This window comes from Rosa chinensis, chromosome 5, assembly GCF_002994745.2.
Source record: "Rosa chinensis cultivar Old Blush chromosome 5, RchiOBHm-V2, whole genome shotgun sequence".
In the NCBI taxonomy this organism is placed as follows: domain Eukaryota; kingdom Viridiplantae; phylum Streptophyta; class Magnoliopsida; order Rosales; family Rosaceae; genus Rosa; species Rosa chinensis.
In genome coordinates this window covers 58568066-58590589 of record NC_037092.1, presented here as the reverse complement: position 1 = coordinate 58590589, position 22524 = coordinate 58568066, and the positions used below count along the sequence as shown (strand labels likewise).

At 38.8% G+C, this 22524-nt stretch overlaps 1 long non-coding RNA gene and 1 pseudogene across 1 annotated transcript; both read right to left on the bottom strand.

Moving 5' to 3' along the window:
• Positions 1–1542: 1542 nt before the first annotated feature.
• LOC121049240 lies at positions 1543–15444 on the bottom strand (annotated as a pseudogene).
• Positions 15445–21103: 5659 nt separating this feature from the next.
• LOC121049347 lies at positions 21104–21862 on the bottom strand. Its single transcript, XR_005799674.1, has 4 exons — positions 21732–21862; positions 21535–21578; positions 21296–21410; positions 21104–21152 (listed from the first exon to the last, which is right to left on the bottom strand). It is a non-coding gene; the product is annotated as an uncharacterized LOC121049347 (long non-coding RNA).
• Positions 21863–22524: the final 662 nt, after the last annotated feature.

Here is a 22524-nt window from a genome sequence, read left to right as displayed (position 1 = left end):
AAATGGTATAAATCCGGAAATCACATCGAAAACCATTCGTCGAAAAATCACATCAAATATAAATTCGAACCCGAGCATAACAACTTAATAACCAAAGCTCACCCCCGGTATAAATCATAAATACTTCACAAAATCATTATTGGAAACAAATCCACGAGATAAATCGTAATCAAATTCCTATGCTCGGAAAATAGTATGTTAATTAAATAGAACATGCTTTAATAAATAAATGCATGCATCACTTATTCGAAAACAAAAGTCCACTCACAGTGTACGGCTAAGCCTGCCGTCGATCCGAACCCTCCTCGAGGGAATCCTCCTCACGTCCTGTACAATATAACGTTCGTAAACCCATAATTACTGGATAGAAAGCTAAATTACGAAAAGCAAAACCAAACCCTAACATTCTCTTTATATGCCCAAAACATCCAATCTTCTTCACTAATATCAATCCCTTAAGGTCTATGCTTTAAGGCTGAATCAAGGAAATCCGGTGGATGGATTCCTCGCAATTCAATTAACAATTCCACCATTGAACAACATCAAAATCCACATTCATTCCATCTCCAATTCTATCACAAAGCTGCAATTATGAAACTAGATGTATAATTGACTAATTATATCAACAACAGAAGTCAAATTCCGGCCAAGCAGAGTCTCACGCGCCACCTACAGTGGCGGCGCGTGGGTGCCAACCTCCACCACCGGCTACCAAATTCCATGTATAGCTACAACTCGACCCACTGATTAATTTTCTCAACTACAACACATCCCAATTTTACCTGGAAATGGTCGAATTCGGCCGGCGAAAATAACCCAGAAATTCAAGAACCCTAGGTTTTCAATTCTGCCTCTACACGTCAAATCTTGATTCGAGGCTAGGGGCGAAATGATCTCCATCGAAAACCAAGCTTTCGACGTCGATATGGTGACCGGAGGTGGCCGGAATCGCCGGAAATCGGCAATAATGACTAACTGCTACCGTAGCTTTCCCCGCTCCAAATCGAGCTTCTCCGGCCAAATCTCCGTAAAATACCTCCACAGACGTGACAAGGGGAAGGAACCGAGCTTGGGGGTGGCCGGATTACGTCTTGGGTCGGCCGGAGGAGGAAGAAATCGAAGAGGAAAGGATTGGGCCGAAAGGGGGGAAGGGTCGGGGAAAGAGAAGAGAGAGTTACCGGGGCTAGGTAGATTTTCCGAAAATGGAAATCTACCAACAGTAACTTCCATATATATATAATTTACCATGAACAGTAACTTCTACATTTTTGGCCATAACTCTCACATACTAAGTCCAATTTTTATGCACCACATATGCACGTGCTCGGTTTAAAGTCCTCTACAACTTTCATGAAGGACATTTCCTCAAATTTTGACCCGAACAAAAAGTCAACTTTTAGGGCCACTAAATATCGATAAAAAGTAAAAATTGAAAGTACTCGACAATTACCGTCCAAATAATGAGTAAATCGTTAATTCTAGGTTCAGGACGTAACAATCTCCCCCCCTTAAAAAAAATTCGACCTCGAAATTACATACCTGCTAGCAAAATAGGTGAGGATACTGCCTTCTCATTTGCTCTTCTGGTTCCCAAGTAGCTTCTTCTACCATATGATTACTCCAAAGCACCTTGACCAAGGGTATTGTTTTGTTCCTGAGTATCTGCTCCCTCCTATCAAGTATTTGAACCGGTTTTTCTTCATATGTCAAGTCTTCCCTCAATCGGATAGGTTGCTCTTGTAGAACATGAGAGGGATCAGCAACATACTTGCGAAGCATTGAGACATGGAAGACATCATGTACTTTGGATAATCTTGGAGGTAGTGCTACGCGATAAGCAACTGCACCAATCCGCTCCGTGATCTCATACGGTCCGATGTATCTAGGGCTAAGCTTCCCGCGTTTCCCAAATCTTACAATACCCTTCCATGGAGATAGCTTCAAGAATACCCAGTCACCTACTTGAAACTCCAAATCTTTCCTTCTGTTATCTGCATAACTCTTTTGTCTACTCTGAGCCGTTTTAAGTTTTTCCTTGATCACTTTAACCTTTTCAGTCGTAATTTGTACCAATTCTGGACCAATAAGTTTCCTTTCTCCTACCTCATTCCAACATAGAGGGGTACGACATTGTTTGCCATAAAGGGCTTCATAAGGAGCCATGCCAATGCTGGAGTGATAACTGTTATTATACGCAAACTCTATCAATGCAACATGATTATCCCAATTCCCCTTGAATTGCAAAACACAAGCTCTCAACATGTCTTCCAATATTTGAATGGTCCTTTCCGTCTGTCCATCTGTTTGCGGGTGAAACGCGGTACTAAATTGAGACTGAGTGCCCAAAGCCTCCATCAGCTCACGCCAGAACTTTGAAGTGAAACGAGGATCATGATCAGAAGTAATAGAAATGGGTGTGCCGTGAAGTCTCACTATCTCATTCATGTATAACTCTGCATATTTACCCATTTTATAAGTCTTGCTAACAGGTAAGAAATGTGCGGATTTAGTAAGCCGGTCCACAATTACCCAAATGCTATCATGACCATTACGACTACGTGGTAACCCTGATACGAAGTCCATAGTAATGTGCTCCCACTTCCATTCTGGTATCGGTAATGGCTGTAACAAACCTGAGGGCTTTTGTCTTTCTGCTTTCACTTGTTGACACACTAGACATCTTCTTACATAAGCTGCAATTTCCCTCTTCATGTTAGGCCACCAGTAGTATTCCTTAAGAGTCCGATACATTTTGGTTCCACCAGGATGCATGGCATAAGCAGAACTATGAGCCTCCTCTAGTATCTCCTGTTGAAGATCATCCTGATCGGGTACACAGATTCTATTCCCGCACATCAAAGCTCCATCCCCTCTGACAATAAAGTCTTCTCTAGCTCCATTCTCCACTGCCTCTCTCAATTCTTGTAGAGCTTCATCATGCAGTTCCGCCTCTCGTACTTTGTCAATAAGGATTGGTCTCACATGGAAACTGGCTATTAAGGCTGCAAATTCATTAGTCACTTCCAAATTAACTCCTGTAGCTCGCAATTCATAAAGAAGTGGAACCCGGACTGTTCTCAAATGTGACAAGGAAGGGGAGGGTAACAGGGAAGGATAAGATTTCCTACTAAGAGCGTCAGCTACCACATTGGCCCTTCCCGGATGATACTCGATCGTACAATCATAATCTTTAATCAACTCCAACCATCTTCTTTGCCTCAAATTTATCTCCTTTTGTGTAAGTAAATATTGAAGACTCTTGTGGTCCGTAAAGATTTGACATCAAGCTCCATATAAATAGTGCCTCCAAAGTTTAAGTGCAAGTACTACCGCAGCTAATTCAAGGTCATGTGTCAGATAATTTAACTCATGCGGCTTCAATTGTCTAGAGGCATAGGCAATCACTTTTCCATGTTGCATCAGAACACAACCCAAGCCTTGCCTTGAGGCGTCACTATATACCACATACTCTCCACTATCATCAGGCAAAGCTAGGACCGGAGCACTAGTTAAACGTCTCTTGAGCTCTTGAAAACTTTGCTCACACTCTTCTGACCAAACAAACTTCACACCCTTCCTAGTCAACCTAGTAAGAGGAGTTGCAATCCTTGAGAAATCTTGTACGAATCGCCGGTAATAACCTGCCAAACCCAAGAAACTACGAATCTCTGTCACTGAAGTAGGTCTTTCCCAATTTAACACCGCTTCTACCTTCTGAGGGTCCACACTAATACCTTCTGCAGAAACAATATGACCCAAGAATCCTATGCTGTTAAGCCAAAATTCACATTTATTGAACTTCGCATACAACTGGGCCTCCCTCAAGGTTCGCAATACAATTCTTAGATGTTTGGCATGTTGACTATCGTCCTTAGAACACACCAAGATATCATCGATGAACACAATCACGAAACGATCAAGGTAAGGACGGAACACTCGATTCATGAGGTCCATAAAAGCTGCAGGAGCATTAGTTAACCCAAACGGCATTACTTTGAATTCATAGTGACCATAACGCTATCGAAAAACAGTCTTGGGTATATCAGACTCCCTTATCCGCAACTGATGATAACCCGATCTCAAATCGATTTTAGAAAAGACCTTAGCTCCCCTCAACTGATCAAAGAGATCGTCAATACGAGGCAAAGGGTATTTATTCTTCACAGTAACCCTATTCAACTTCCGATAATCAATGCACAACCTTCTTCTTGACAAATAAAACCGGGGCACCCCAAGGGGACACACTAGATTGGATGAATCCCTTATCCACTAGTTCTTGTAACTGAGTCTTCAACTCTTTTAATTCAGCTGGGGCCATCCGGTATGGTGCCAAAGATATGGGTGTGGTGCCAGGGAGCAAATCGATAGTAAAATCTATCTCCCTAACAGGGGGTAAACCAGGTAATTCATCAGGAAATACATCTGGGAATTTCCTAACCATCGGTATCTCTCTAATACTCAACTCTTCCCTGTTGGTATCCACCACATGTGCCAAATAAGCCTGACTCCCCTTATTCAACAGCTTCTTAGCGGTCAAAGCGGAAATCATACAAGAAGCTAGAACATTACGATCACCCTGAAAGGTAATTATTGGCTTCCCTGGACTTTGAAAGACCACAATCTTACGAAAGCAATCAATATTGGCCCGGTGAGTCGCTAAAAACTCCATCCCCAAGATTACATCAAATTCAACAAGATCTAAAGGAATTAAATCAACTTCCAAATTAACACCCTCAATCAAAACACCACAACCTCTAAAAACCCACTCTATCTTAAACGACGCTCCCGCAGGCAATAATACATTCCATTCACCAATAAGGAGCGATGATGGCACATTCGCAAAACATGCAAATCTACTCGACATAAAAGAATGCAAAGCACCAGGATCAATTAAAGTATAAGCAGGCTGACCAAAAACAGACAACGTACCAATAATAACGTCAGGTGAGTCGCGACCCTCCTGCTGAGTCATGGCATGCAACCTAGCATGAGTGGTGGGACGTCCTCTCTGACCCCTACCCCGCTGCGGGCTGCCACGAGCTGCTGAACTGATACGGGTACCGCTAGTAGAAGCAATGGTACCACCAGTAGATGTACCGGCAGATGACTGACCAGCGGTCTGAAAAGGGGTAGATGCAACTCTCTGGGTCAATAAAGGGCAATCCCACCTAAAGTGGCCCTGCTGTCCACACTCAAAGCACCCAACTGGCTGGTATTGCCCAAACTGGGCTGGCTGACTAGCTGGAGTCCTGTGCTGACTACTAAAACCAGCCCTGCTCTGCCCAAACTGGCGTCCACTAGACTGTCCCCGAGTGAATCTCCTGATACGCCCCCCGCGTCTAAAACGAGATCCGGTACTAGATCCACTACTCTGTCCACTACCTACTGAAGATCCGGACCCAGAAGTAGAAGCAGCCTTCTTGGATGGACCCTGACTGGGGCCACCCAAATCTCGAGGTCGGACACCAGATAGAAACATGGTCTCTAGTCGCAGAGCAGCATTAACTGCCTCAGGATAAGTATTAAATGGCACTCCTATCAAATGCACACGATAATTACCCCCCAATCCATCAACAAACCTGTAGATCCGCTCACTCTCAGTGCCAACCAGATCAGGCACAAATTGAGCTAACTGGGTGAACCGCTGCTCAAACTCCGTAACAGTCATGTCCCCCTTCTCTAAATGTAGGAACTCATATTTCATCCTGTCACGGATAGCTGTACCATAATACCGCCCCATAAAATGTTCCTTGAACTGTTCCCAAGTGATTGGGCCATCATTCTCTAATTCCCTGCTAGTATAAGCCCACCAATCAAAAGCCACACCATCAAGAAAGTCCACTGCTAAACCCACTTTCCGGTCTTCTGGGCAATGGATTTGAGTGAAGACCCGCTCCATTTTGTTCAACCAATTCTGGGCATCCATAGCATCAGGAGCATGGGAGAAGGTATAAGCTCCATGCCTCTTCGCTCGCTCCATGGTAAAATCGGTTCTAGAGCTCGGAAGCGCTGCAGTCAACTGCTGAACAATACGTCCCAAAGCTTCCGCTATTCCTCCAGGAGCATTCTCATCTCCTGGAATGGGAGGGGTCTCCCCACGAGTCCGGCGTCTAGGAGGCATAGCACCTGAGATTGAAAAAGAATTAGATGACTCACATCAAAGGTACTAATATAACTACCTTATACACACTTGAAGAACATACTAGCATCGAAGAGCACACGATGGGGATCCGCCGCGGTCGGGCCATCACTCGAAAGATACTAGACGTCCTCAAATATATAAAGTAGTATAAATGACAGGAAACGAAAAACCTAATGCTCTGATACCAACTGTCAGGACCCACCCCGGAATTACCCTCCTAACTCCAAGATGGACCTGCGGGGTCCACTTTTCGGAAAAATTCGACAGAACTTCCCCTAAAAGTGGACAACCCTAAACCTGCTGAAAACACTTCTAAGTATAGTAATTTCTAGGCTTGAAGCCACCCCGCATCCAAGCAACAATCCGCAAATTTCCAAGTATAAACTTCGTACTGCACAAACATAACCATTTATATAAATTACAACCCAACAAATCAAATCTTTCAACTTTCTCCAATATTATACAACTCCCAACACACATAATTATACAAATGTATAAATCCACCCTTTTTAAAGTAATCAGAGCAATCTAAAGAACACACTCGAAATATAATACATAAAGTAGGTTAATAAATAACCTACTGAGGATAGATGGCAAAGGTGGTGCTAGCCTCCACTCCTAAGCCGGTCAACAACGCTGCGATCTGGGCAATTGAAACCAAAGGGCCCAGGGGGAAAGTACATAAAAACGATAGCGTGAGTGGACAAAATAAATAAGTATAAAGGAAGAAAAGTTTATACTTTCCCACTAATTTACATTATAAAAATCTCGATGCATGCAACGTTATAAAACGTATTTCTTTAAATTCAAAACTCGTGAAAAACATACCAGCCTCGCTGGTTAAAAGAAAACGGACTAGCCCCGCTAGTCAAGTAACGATAAAAGATGGGGAAGAGATTTCACCATACGAAAGAAGGGAGCCTCCCAGGCTCGGGTCGGAGTGTCCCACACTCTGGAGCATCCCATGCTCTGCTCTTACTCACCCACAAACACATAGTAAGCAGGGAGGAGTACTAATAGGCTAGCTAGCAATAAAATATAGCGACCCAGATATGGTGGGTAAAAACTATTAAAATCCAATAAATCCTTAAGGCTTCCCCATGTCCCACGAATAAAGGAAACACGGGTACGATTCCCAACCGTACCCGGAAATTCTCGTAAAGTCGTATAAACTAATAGCGTGTCCCACACGCTACAGAAATAAGTAGATTGTCAATGAGGCATTCCCAATGCCAAAATCGAAAATCGATAAATAAACATGGAGATTTACTCCAACAAAATTCAATTTGCAAATAAAGTCTCAAATCGACGATTATAGATATAATATAAATGGTATAAATCCGGAAATCACATCGAAAACCATTCGTCGAAAAATCACATCAAATATAAATTCGAACCCGAGCATAACAACTTAATAACCAAAGCTCACCCCCGGTATAAATCATAAATACTTCACAAAATCATTATTGGAAACAAATCCACGGGATAAATCGTAATCAAATTCCTATGCTCGGAAAATAATATGTTAATTAAATAGAACATGCTTTAATAAATAAATGCATGCATCACTTATTCGAAAACAAAAGTCCACTCACAGTGTACGGCTAAGCCTGCCGTCGATCCGAACCCTCCTCGAGGGAATCCTCCTCATGTCCTGTACAATATAACGTTCGTAAACCCATAATTACTGGATAGAAAGCTAAATTACGAAAAGCAAAACCAAACCCTAACATTCTCTTTATATGCCCAAAACATCCAATCTTCTTCACTAATATCAATCCCTTAAGGTATATGCTTTAAGGCTGAATCAAGGAAATCCGGTGGATGGATTCCTCGCAATTCAATTAACAATTCCACCATTGAACAACATCAAAATCCACATTCATTCCATCTCCAATTCTATCACAAAGCTGCAATTATGAAACTAGATGTATAATTGACTAATTATATCAACAACAGAAGTCAAATTCCGGCCAAACAGAGTCTCACGCACCACCAACAGTGGCGGCGCGTGGCACCCACGCGCCGGTACCAACCTCCACCACCGGCTACCAAATTCCATGTATAGCTACAACTCGACCCACTGATTAATTTTCTCAACTACAACACATCCCAATTTTACCTGGAAATGGTCGAATTCGGCCGGCGAAAATAACCCAGAAATTCAAGAACCCTAGGTTTTCAATTCTGCCTCTACACGTCAAATCTTGATTCGAGGCTAGGGGCGAAATGATCTCCGTCGAAAACCAAGCCTTCGACGCCGATATGGTGACCAGAGGTGGCCGGAATCGCCGGAAATCGGCAATAATGACTAACTGCTACCGTAGCTTTCCCCGCTCCAAATCGAGCTTCTCCGACCAAATCTCCGTAAACTACCTCCACAGACGTGACAAGGGGAAGGAACCGAGCTTGGGGTGGCCGGATTACGTCTTGGGTCGGCCGGAGGAAGAAGAAATCGAAGAGGAAAGGATCGGGCCGAAAGGGGGGAAGGGTCGGGGAAAGAGAAGAGAGAGTTACCGGGGCTAGGTAGATTTTCCGAAAATGGAAATCTACCAACAGTAACTTCCATATATATATAATTTATCATGAACAGTAACTTCTACATTTTTGGCCATAACTCTCACATACTAAGTCCAATTTTTACGCACCACATATGCACGCGCTCGGTTTAAAGTCCTCTACAACTTTCATGAAGGACATTTCCTCAAATTTTGACCCGAACAGAAAGTCAACTTTTAGGGCCACTAAATATCGATAAAAAGTAAAAATTGAAAGTACTCGACAATTACCGTCCAAATAATGAGTAAATCATTAATTCTAGGTTCGGGACGTAACAACGTCGGTGGTAATCAGGGACCAATTCATCTGTATATATATGAGACTTAAACCTCAAGATGCTTCCCATTAAAGCATTCCTTGTCGGTCTAGGTTTCATTGTTAGATTCCTAATATATCACAATCTTGTAGCCTTTCTTGTAGACTAAGCAATGGATTACTATCCTTAATGAATTGATACACTGCTTCATTAAGTTACTAGTATTGATTTACGGTTTGTATCCATGTTAAACCAGGTTTGACATTTAGCTAATCATCAATTACTTTATGATGATATGTGTTAAGTCCATATTTGATCTAACAATCTCCCCCTTGGACTCACACATATCATACTCGATGATTTGCAGTAGAGAACATCAAAACCTACTTAACTTACTGAAGTGCGCGCCAGATGACAAACTCAAATCGAAAATCCATTCCAACATAGTCAGATCACAGTTACTTATGCAGAACAAGAAACAGTATACATTTTAACAAAAATGCAGAGTTTCAAAAGCACAAACACAAGCTCCTGCAATCCACATATGTCAAACCAGAAGTGATACAATATATGTTAATGTGTATCAATAAGTAAACATATATTAGGTCCTACTTTATGTTTCTAAAACCAGAAACTCAAGCAAATTTACTGAACACTGATGGCTTAAAATTATTGCTTGAACCTTAACATCATGCTATACATGATTTAAGCCATCAGATAGCAAGTATGATATTCAAAACAAGATGATAATTTCCAAAACAAAACAATAAAGCTGCAGCAAAATCATAACTGGAAATACATCAAAATTTTATTGATAATAAAAACTGTCATTACAAATAAGTTGTGATAAACAAAAAATAAAAGATCACAACTAAAACACAAGAACTCAAAAAGCCTTAGAATTTTAAATGCTCCAACTGGACTAACTCTCTACTGAACCTAAGCATCTAAATTAGCTAAAATTTCAATGCTTGCTGTATGCTTCTGGATGCAACCACTGACAATGCCTTGGTGAAAGGATCTGCTACCTGTGAATTTGTGTCAATACTCAAAACAGCTATTTCACCATGCTTTACTCTTTCTTTAACACTGTAATACTTTAGATCAATATGTTTGGAATTATTTGACCTTTTACTGTTCTTGCTAAAGAAAACTGCAGCCTCATTGTCACAATAAATCATAAGTGTGCCAGCCACAATGTGACTCAATACTTTGGTCTGTATGAGAAAAAAAAAATTAATCCAAAGTCCTTCACACACAGTTTCATATACTGCAATAAATTCGGATTGCATAGTAGAAGTTGAAACAAGTGTTTGTTTCATGGTTTTCCAAGCAATAGCACCTCCTGCAAGCATGACCACATATCCACAAGTCGACTTCTTGGAGTTTGGATAATTCCCTGCAAAATCCGAGTCTGAGAATCCAACAAGTTTCAGATCCTCCACTTGCCTATACACTAGCATGTGACTTTTAGCTCTCTGCAGGTATCTCAACACTTTCTTCCCAGCTACCCAATGCTCATGGCCTGGATTAGATTGAAACCTTGATAAAATCCCTACTGCAAAAGACAAGTCTGGCCTAGTGCAAACTTGTGCATACATGAGACTTCCTACAAGTCTAGCATAAGGCTTTGACTCCATATTCTCCTTTTCAACATCACTATTGGGACTTTGCTTCTTGGTTAACTTATCTCCTTTGGACATGGGACCTTCTCCAGCTGCACACTTCTCCATACCAAATCTCTTTAGAATTTTGGTAACATAATTCTGTTGAGACAAACCAAGTAGTCTCTGTGCCATATCTCTTTTAATCTCAATACCTAGTACATAGGATGCTTCTCCTAAGTCTTTCATGTCAAAAATCCTTGACAGAAAACTCTTGGTATCTTTAAGCAATTTAATGTTACTGCTAGCCAAAAGTATATCATCCACATAGAGTACCAGAAAAATAAAATTGTTCCCAACTGTCTTCAAATAAACACACTTATCAACAAGATTTTCTGTAAATCCAAAAGTAGAAATCACAGAATCAAATTTCTTGTACCACTGTCTAGAAGCTTGTTTAAGGCCATAAATTGATTTTCTTAACTTATACACCAAGTTTTCACTTCCAGCTTGTACAAACCCTTCTGGCTGCCTCATATAAATCACTTCATCTAGTTCACCATTCAAGAAAACTATTTTAACGTTTTAACATCCATCTGGTGCAGCTCCATATCAAAATGAGCCACTAAAGCCATGATTATCCTAAACGAGTCTTTTGTAGATATTGGAGAAAAAGTCTTAGTAAAGTCAATGCCCTCCTTCTGTGTAAAACCCTTGGCAACTAATCTTGTTTTATGTCTCTCTACATTTCCATTTGCATCTCTTTTGGTTTTGAAAACCCATTTACAACCTATAGGCTTCTGGTTGGGGTCAGGTTCAACTAATTCCCAAACTGCATTTTGACTCATGGAATTAATTTCTGCTTCCATTGCTTGCTGCCATTGATGAGATTCACTACTTTCAATGGCCTGATTAAATGTAGTTGGATCATTGTCCTCTGCACAGTCCATTTCAATTTCTGCTTCTTGCAGATAAACAATGTAGTCACTCTGTTCCCCCCCATAAGTTGGTTTTCTTGCTCTCTGTGATCTTCTAGGCTGAGCGATTGGAGGATTTTGAGGTTCAATTACATGACCAGTTACTTGACCAGGTATAGTTACTTGGTCAGTAACATGGTCAGTTACTTGACCAGGTAAAGTTACTTGACCAGTTACACGTACTTGATCAATTTCTTGGTTAGTTACTCGACCAGTTACTTGATCAGTTACTCGACCAGATACAGGTACTTGATCAGTTACTTGGTCAGTTACTCGACCAGTGACTTGATCATTTACATCTTGTTCTAAAGGTAATGCTACACTTATATTCTCATCTGACACAATTTCCTCAAAATCTGAGGTTAAATCCTCAAGGTTTGTATTGTGAACTTTTTCACTTAGAAACTTTACTTGATGTGTTTCAAAAATTCTAGGTGAATGATGAGCAGAATATAATTTATAGCCTTTAGATTTATCTGGATAACCTATAAAATAACAACTAACAGTTTTGGGGTCAAGTTTATTCAAGCTTGGATTATAAATTCTAGCTTCTGCATGACATCCCCAAACATGGCAGTGATGAAGACTAGGTTTCTTGCCACACCAAAGCTCAAAAGCAGTATTTTCTATGGCTTTGCTAGGTGTCCTATTGCAAATATAATTTGCAGTTTTTAAAGCCTCACCCCATAGAAATTTAGGCAAACCAGTTATACACATCATACATCTAACCATGTTCAAAAGAGTCCTATTCTTTCTCTCTACAACACCATTATGTTGTAGATTATAGGGTGTTGTGTATTGAGCTTTAATTCCATTGTCTTGCAAAAACAAGGCAAATGGACCCTTTTGTTGGCCGGATTCAGTGTACTTTCCATAGAACTCTCCCCCTCTATCTGACCTCACTGTTTTGATTTTCTTTTCTAGTTGATTTTCTACCTCAGACTTAAAGATTTGAAAGGCTTTCAATGCTTCTGAAAGTAGATAAATATAACTGTATCTAGAAAAGTCATCAATGAATGTGATAAAATACACATTCCCACAGATAGTTTGATGCCTAAATGGACCACATATATCAGTGTGTATGAGTTCTAGTAAATTTTGGCTTCTATATGCAGTCTTCTTTCTAGTATTGGTTATTTTTCCCTTAAAACATTCCACACAGTCTGTTAGATTAGAAAAATCTAATTCATTTAGGATTTTGTTTTTCACCCAAATTTTCAGTCTCTCTTTTGAAACATGGTCGAGCCTTCCATGCCTTAAAAATGCAGACTTTTCATTTACTTTGGTTCTTTTAACACCTGTTAAAGTGCTAGTACTGTTTGTGTTATTTTCAACAAGTAAAATTTCTTGTTGAGCCATTGAACAATTTAACTGTAAATAATTTTTCATAATAACACCATAACCAATTTGAGCAGAATTTTTAGAAATAAGAATTCAATTACTATCCATAACAAGTCTACAACCAAATTTTACTAAGAGAGAAACTGAAACCAAATTCCTTCTCATGGAAAGTACATATAAAACATTGTCCAAAACTAATAATTTTCCTAATCCTAAATCGAGCTTTAAGGTTCTAATAGCCTTGACTGCCACTCTCATGCCATTGCCTACACAGAGGTTCACTTCATCACTTTTTGGGATTCTCCTTCTTATGAATCCCTGCAAGGAATTAGTAATATGAATAGGTGAGTCTGAATCTATCCACCAAGTGGTTCAACATTTATAAGTCAAATTTCTAAGGAAAAAACTGTATTAGAAAAAATCTTACCCTTTTTGGCTAACCAGTTCTTATAGCCAGTGCAGTCCTTTTTCATGTGTCCTACTCTTTTGCAAAAGTAGCACTTGAACCTGAATGGCCTGTTTTCCTTGGCCACTGCAGCTGTTGAACTCTTAGTTATAGCTTTGGTAGGCTTGAGCTTATTCTGGGGCTTTTTCCTTTTAGGCTTCTCAATGAGGTTAATGGTTGTAGCAGGTTGCTTTTCTTCCTTGATCCTAGATTCCTCATCCACACAGATGGATATGAGTTCATCTACACTCCAGTTTCCCTTTTGAGAGTTGTAACTGGTCCTAAGATGACTAAAACTGTTAGGCAAGAAATGTAGTGCATAAACTGTTAGGCAAGAAATGTAGTGCATAATGCACTACCTGCTCATCCCTAACCCCCATCAAGAGCTCCCTGAGTCTGCCATTTATATTGATCATCTTCATAATATGCTCTCTAACTCCCCTTGAACCCATGTACTTCAAATCATAAAACTCCTTGGTTAGCCTAACTGCTTCTGCTTTTTCACTTTCTTTAAACTTAGCACCTATGAGTTCTAAAAAATCTGATGCTAGCTCAGGCTCTTCTATACTTCCCCTGACAGTCTTAGACATGGATGTACGAATGAGGTTCTTAGCCATTCTATTGGATCTATGCCACTTCTTGTAAATGTCAGTATTTTTCTTGGTGCTTTTTTCACTCAACTCTTCAGGCTTATCCTCAGTAAAGTAATAGTCTATGTTCTCATGCATGCCTATATAATTTTCCACAGAGTCTAGCCAAGCTCTATAGTTGGTTCCAGTTAACATCAAGACACTGTTCAAGTTCATGTAAGAGTTACCTACGGAGAAAAATAAAAATTCATGTGAGTTCTCAATTTGTAAAGAGAATAACTTTAAGTTTTCTGTGTTTTATTAAGCTTTAAGCAACCAAAACAAAGAAAACATACAGAAAACCTAAACTATCCATACTTGCATTCATGTCAGTCCATAACAAAAAAAAATGTTAAGCAACACTTTTGAGCAGAAGCATAACATCCTGGATTTCTTTATCAATATACAATGTTCAATGAAAATAAGTTATCCAAAGAAATTTATCCACATCTTTAGACAGAAGAAAAATTTCTAAGTATCCGTATTTATTTTCATCAAGCATGCATACTGCTGTTTTGTATTCTAAAACCATACTTGACCACTTCTTTGGAAGATAAAACTGAAGCATAGTTTTAAAACACAAAACACAATTTCAGTTTTGTTACTCGATCAGTTACTTGGTTAGTTACCTAACCAGTTACTTGGCCAGTTACCTGACCAGTTACTTGGCCAGTTACCTGACCAGTTACTTGGTCAGTTGCCTGATCAGTGTTTTCTACCAACATTAATGAAGAATGCTTTGTGCATCATAATCACTTATGCCAACAGAAAACCACAAAACTCATGAGTTTTTAACTTTATATTCTACCCAGATTCATCCTTGTAAGAAAATTAAGCTCTTGTATCTGTCAACTTTAATAATGTGTAAACAATTTCTGGGAGATTTTTTTTCTTCATGCAATTTTACACAAATACAATACCATATCATCAATCAATTCATCATGCATATTCAAGCACAATCAAAATTGTTTCGATTCCAAGAAACCACATAACAATCAAGAAATTGTAAATTTCATCCGGTCACCATCTACTCTAGCCTAATACACGTCGGGAATGCAACTAGGGTTCTTGAGCACAATCAAAAACTTAATTATCATGCTATGAATCGAAAACAATTTTCACATAAAAACCTGTTTTTGCTTTTTCCCCAATTTGCTGCAAAAAATCTCAGCGGAAGCGTGAATTTGATAATTAACCAAATGCAGCAATTGACTTAAGTAACTTACCTTGATCAAGTACCTGACCAGTTACTTGGTCAATTACTTACTTGGTCAGGTACCTGACCAGTTACTTGACCCGTAAAGCAAAAACCCTCCTCTCTTTTTTTGTGTTTGTTTTGCAAAACCTAAAACGATTTTGATATTTGTGAGCCTATGCTCTGATACCAATTGTAAAAACCATATACATGCTCACAACATATGCATACAAGCTTTGACAACAATCACAAAAGAACTAAAGCTTACCTTCAACAATCATAGGCATGGATTCCATCTCTGCAGCTGCAAACACGATTACTGAATATGGTCTTCTGTTACTTACCAACTTGTTTCTCAATGGACAGAACAATATGCAAAACGTTGGTGGTAATCAGGGACCAATTCATCTATATATATATGAGACTTAAACCTCCAGAAGCTTCCCATTAAAGCATTCCTTGTCGGTTTAGGTTTCATTGTTAGATTCCTAATGTATCACAATCTTGTAGCCTTTCTTGTAGACTAAGCAATGGATTACTATCCATAATGAATTGATACACTGCTTCACTAAGTTACTAGTAATATATCTGAAGGAGGTAGAAATTTTGAGTTTTTGAGAATCTCGGAATTTTTTTATACTCTTGTTGAAATGAGACCATTTGTTGAGATATCAATGTGACAAACTGATCATATATTTGACGAGTGTTCACCAATTGAAAAACATTTGAAAGTTCACTATTGCCTCCTTTACTAGTACTGTCAATTTAATATATCGGCCATCTAAGTATGTTGCACCGGTAAAATCTAATCATCAAGTTGTTTATTCTAACCAAAACAAGTCCATTGTTTAGCTTTTTAATAATCTTGCGGGTGACCTTGAGCCTAGCTAGGTACTCATAAAAGTCAACTAAAGGTATCTAAATTGTTGAATCAATTATGAAATATAGGATTTAAAAGAAAAAATCAAATGTAGTTTTCTTCTCTCCTCCTCTCACCCCTTCTCTCAACGATAGCTCTCACCTCCTCTTTAATTAGTCAACATCTTCTCAATCTGATTTCGATTTTTTCGCAAGCATTATTAACATAAGCTCTGCCCATTCTAATCGTACGTGGTTAGTTTTTTTTTTTCTTGAGAATGAAATATGAATAGCATGTTTGGAATTAGAGTTTAGGGGGAAGTGGATTTGATGTATAGAAATTGCTTCAACCATTGAAAAATATGTGCTCCGCATTGCATGCTTACTTTACACTTGATAAACTATGCTTCAATACGTTACGGTGATTCCACTAGTTGATGAAGTTACACTTTATCAAGTTGGTGTCATGTGTTGTTCTCTTTGAACACTATAAATAGAACAATAAAAAACAAATGATGCTTACTATTAATTAGTTTTTGCATGAAGATCAAGTACGTGCAAGTTCTGACTTTAACTAATTCATGACACATGAGTAACTCATATAATTTAAAAACAGCAAGAACTGTTGGAATTAAGGACTTAACATTATCTATTTATACTAAGCTAAATGAAAATTGATTTAATTTAATAAAAATTGATTTAATTTGGATAAATAACAAGAAATACATGAACGTACATGACTCTATCTAGTTACCTATTGAGGTGCATATCTCTCAATAGGAGTTGGAAACTCATTTGTTAGTTTACCTGATTAACATAAGGTATTTGTGATAAACTTTAAGCCTGCTAACTAATTAACATATATATTAAGCTAATGTACGTTGGACTCCTTGATGGCAGTTGATGGATGAGAACAAGATAGGTTTTAGGCCACTATATAAACAAAGAGAAAGTCCCTGTGCCCACTACGCTTTTGCATATCATTCAGCCCCATTTCTGAAGCAAGATAGTAGTGAAATGCAGAAGACTGATCCTAGCCAAGTTGCTGTGTTCATCCTTGCTCCTATTGCTGTTGAAGATGTCTTCTCTTGGTCAGAACATAGCTGCTGGTATTCAAAATGCTGATGCAGGTACTTATTCCAACCTCATTAGGAGTGCTCATACTGATATTCATCTGCAGATTATGTATTTATGTTCTTTATGAAATGATCTTAATATGTATATGATGATATTGTGTGATGCATCATGCCTGGTTTAATAACAAGAACTAGAGTCCATTTTTAACCCTGATCATTGGATATATGCCAAGTAGTTGTCTCCAACCATCTAATGTAGCACAATATTACTGGTGTAAACAAACTGATTTTAAGTAGTTTAGAGTCGACTGACTACATGACTTTACTAGTGATCAATCATGACTTTCATTTATCAGGCCCAAACCCGACTGAGTACATAAACCCAAAGCTTAAGAAAACAACTTACGGTTGTGATCATAACGATCAATATTGGGGATCGGATTGAGACTAAGAGTGCGCACCTGAGATTGAAGTACTCACAAGGGATTAATTCCAACCCATTTAGGCGTTTTTGGGATTCTGAAGGGGTTGAATTTGGTGTGTTTCCGTTTTGAACTGTGCACAGGTTTATGCAGTAAATGATGCAAAGGCTAACACTATGCCAAAAACATTATCAGACGACAGATGGAAACCGTTGTGGGATATGGAGAGCCACCGTTGTAGACCGAGCCGCTGTCTGATGAAAATTCAGACAACGGTGGAACACAGTTGTCTGAGAAACACACAGACAACGTGTATGTGTTAAACGTGTTGTGTGATACTCGACAGATGGCTCGGCAGATGCTATGCGCAGCTGCACAGCAGCTGCGGTGCTGTCTTCAGACAACAGAACTTGTTTAAGTCCGTTGTTTGTTAAGCTTTTCAGACAACGGAACTCTAGTGTTTTCTGTTGTGTGAGAGTTAATTAGAAGACTTTATTTTTTCAAAAAACCATTGTCTGATGTATGAGAAATCTGTTGTATGATCATTTAAACATCCATTTACCTAATAAACAATAGTGATCAAATGGAAATAAAATTTGATGCAAACCATCAAATGAACTAGCAGTACTTTAACCCATACTTTAAACTTCAAAATACATTGGATCCACCAAGATATATACATTCGTATTAGTCATTGTTCCACAAAGTCATGAATCAGTGACAATTTATTGTCTTACATTGCATCAGAGACAAAAACATAAGTGTGCTAGAAATGGATACAGTGATCATTGGACTATTTATGATTGCTTGCCCACTTCACCCACTACTAATGCTTGCTCTTGCTGCCCTTCTTTTCTTTCTTCTACTTCTGCCACCACTGATGTAATATGCCTGCTCCTGCTGCTCCTCTCTTCTTTCTTCTACTTCTGCCACCACTGATGTAATGTCAGTTAACAAGCCAAGGGAAGGAAACCTTTAAAAAATTGACTTGAGAGAATAAATTAACTTCTCTACAATTGAATAATCTACAACCACAAACAAAAAATAACAACTTATTTCTAGAGGTAGCATGCAATATTCCCACATCAAAAGCCACACTACACATGAGTTGCTACACGCAAGAAGTTGCAGAAAAAGAAAAAAGAAAAAGACTTGCATCTACATCGATTCACCACAGCACAAATAATTTTCAACATTTGATTCACCACAGCACAAATGAAAGACCAAATGTGCCACTTATTTCACAGATTTCTATAGCATATCTGAAAACAACTACACACCACACAGTTGCAAGTTTTCAGATCCTTTCTACCCTTGTAAATTTGTGATGCATATAGGATTTAAATAGTTTAACCAAAACTGTCAAAACCTAGTAACCTACTACTCTGAATTTGAAATGTAATGAAGTAATTGTTAGAGAGGGACAAGGTTCTAAAAAACGCTAGGCGCTAGTCGGGCGGAAGCCTGGGGACTAGCGCCTAGGGGCCTAGGCGGGAGCCTAGTCGGGGACTAGGCTGTTTTTTTTAATTTTAATTTTATAACATATAATTATATTAATAAAAATATAAAAGGTATTATAATGTTTCAAAATAGTGAAAAGATTTGCTACAAATACATGTCATCAGATATTACATTGGTTCAACTCATTACATGTCATGTGATGCGCTGGTTATACCAAACAGAGAGCAAAACTTTCAGTGTCATTTGTGGGATTTCTTGTAGAAAATGGAAGCAACCCATTCCAACTATCTAGGGCTTCTTGAAACCTCATGTCTCTCTAAACTCCTTGCAGTATAATTACCAAAAAATGAAAAACAGTCCTTAAAGTTTTGGTTCAAGTTGCCAATTATCTGAAAAGTTTTCCTACATGTTCATGTATATATTTATTGACATAACCCTTTTATGTTCCTATTTTATCTGTCGAAGGAGACATTAGATGTTTAATAAATTGCACATTAACTAGTAATGACCTCTAATCTATGACCCTAGAAAAACATATCCCAATCCCAACCTCAAAAGATCATTCTAGCCTCTTCCCCACTTTCACATATTATTGCAGAAAACGGCAAATTAGTTCCTCACTTCCTCATTTTCCATTTCAATCAAGACAGAGAGAAATACTAATATTTTCGACTGTCATGCAGGTTGTCAAGAAATACTAATCTTGTCGAGAAACTTATAACTCAGTAGAGCATGCAGGTTGTAAAAAGAGGAACTTAGTCACTTACAGCCCATCTAGTAAGATTTTGTTGCTGATCTTTGCTAAGCTGTGGCTTGCTTCTGTTGATAAATCTCTGGGATATAAAATTAAGTCTCTCAGATTGAGATTAAATAATATCTAGACAAGAATGAACACTAGGAAAACGGTGACTATAAACCTGAAGAGTGAAGAGATCAGCAGATTGACCAATCACTTTGTCATACTTCAGACCTTCTGCTGCGAGTCCAGCCATTGCTACCACAGCCAACCTAATTAAAAGGGTATATTAGTTCAATTTGTCCCCACCAGTCATGAATTCAAATGTATAGTTTATAATGCCTCAATGGAGTGCACTATGTACAAGCAAAAAAAGGATTGGAACACAAATGAACATGATACAATAGACTGATTTTTCTCCTCTACCAAATCAGATTATGGAAACACTGATTCAGACTAATGGGGGTACAGAGAAAAGATGCACTATTGTAAAGACTGCATTTGTTACAGTTTCAGAAGAAACACATTACTCTTATTTAAAAATTTTGTATAAAAGCAATCTCAGACAAACACAAAGAAGTGAAACTACTGAAGCAAAATGCTAAATTGTAGTAGCTGTAACTATGATATAAGTACATGTCTAGTTCCTTTGCATCAAGCTACCCACTGTATATCAGCTTTTCCAGCCATTGATCAATGAGATTTACATGCTCTTTCCCAATATCTAGAGAATAACCCAGAATAGGAAGACCCAGCAAATACGCAACTATGAAAAGAGAAAATCATTTAATCAGAATGTCCAGTAAGCATCCACATATATCAGTCATAAAACCAGAAATTCGAACCCACATATATCCACATTTTCAAGTCAAAAGTCAAAACAGAAAGGCAAAAAGGGACAGATGCAATTCGAACCCAGAAATCCAGAAGGACAAAACAGATCACATATCCAATTTTCATCTCATATCAGTCGTATGTATAGCGTATAGCAAAAGTAACAGATGCAATTCGAACCCAGAAATCGAAGCAAGAAAGATGGCAGCAACTTACCAAGCTTGAAGTTTCCGAAATCGAGTCGAAAACTGAAATCGAAGCTGCTTCCCCTAAACCCTAAGTCAAACCCAGACTTGAAGACTGAAAATTGAATACCCAGAAGCAGAAATTAAGAGGAAGCCATAAATCGATTGAAGAGTGAAGACCCAGAGTACACATAAAACCATAAGTACACATTCTATGTATATCTACATTTAGAGCGAGAGAGAGAGAGAGAGAGAGAGAGAGAGAGAGAGAGAGAGAGAGAGAGAGAGAGAGAGAGACTGAGTAATTGACATTACTTTATGTAATTTTCTATTTACAAGAAAAAAAAAGGGAATTATATATGTACCTGGAGCTGCTAACTTTGAACTGGTGAACATGGCCACCAATTTTTCTGAAGTCTACACTTGGTTGAACTTTGTGCAATGAAAACAAAAAAGGGAAAACCTCATGAACAACAAAATCGAAGTATCCAAAAGCAAAGCATTAGCACAAAACAAAGCAACCCAATCCAAAAGATATAAAGAAAGATTGAAAAAGAAAAATCTTGGGGCCTCACAGAGCTCTGGTGATATAATTGAGAAGCTTCTCAGAATCATCGAAGAACAGAGACACATCTGGGTTGCTCTCATCTTAAAGCTGTTAAAGCTGCAAAACCTGGCATTCAAAAGCCCCTTCTCTCCCAAAAACCCACCAGGAAACAAAAATGACCAAATAAAATCAAGAACACAACAAAAATCAAAACAAACCCATCTGAAAATTATTCATAAATCTCAACATTAATTTTCTGTTCCTTACCTCCAGAATTGACAGAAGCTTGCAGCTTCAACATACTCTTGTATCTGCAAAGATCCAAGCACAACTTGATAAGCGAAATAACTAGGACTCAGCATCCAAACCAATTGGAACTGACATAATGAAATCGAACCAACAGCAAGGCAGCAAGAGCAATTAGAACATTCATTCATTTAATCAAGAGTAAAGCAGCAACTTACCCGAGCTTGAAAATTTCTGAATCGAACCAAGTCTCCAAGAGCAAGATCAGTTGACCACGAGCCCGATACTTCAACTGAAAACCAAGAAATTAATGAAAGAGTGAGACACAGATCGATTGTAAACCCAGAACAGATCGATTGAAAACAGGGAACCCAGAAATTCAATTCAACCCAAAAATTCATGAGAGACAGAGAGAGTAAGTCAAGGACAGAGGTCGTGCGGCTGTGCCGGAGTCCGCAGAGAGAGAGAGAGAGCCGGCCTTCACGTTTTGGTTTAACCCAGAACCCATCTTCGATTTGGTTTAACCCAGAAAACCAAAAGAACTCATCTTCGATTTGGGTAGATTGGGTTTAAGTTTCAAGAGACAAGAGTTATAAAAATCAAAATAAAAGACTGAGACGCCCAGCACCGCCTAGGTGACCGACTTTCTGCTCGGAAGAGAAGGAGGCGGTGGTGACCGTGGAAAGAGAGCGGGAGAGGAAGGAGGAAAGGTATAGGGTTTCGGGGAAGAGCTAGTTTGCTATGTTTTTTTGAAGATGAAGTGAACGAGATAAAAGTGGGAAATCTGACTTAATTAAGTGCCCGCGTGTGTGAAAATTTTCAACTTAGTGTTTTCCGCTTTTTTTTATGACTTAATTCATACAACGCATGTATGAAGTTAAGTTGTCTAATCATCATGTACATGTTAAATTTGAGTTAAGGGAGCAAGGAGGGAAAATTTCCGCCTATGTGCAATTAAAGTAACAGTTTTGACGTTAGGGACATACATTTCTCATTCAGACAACACAAATA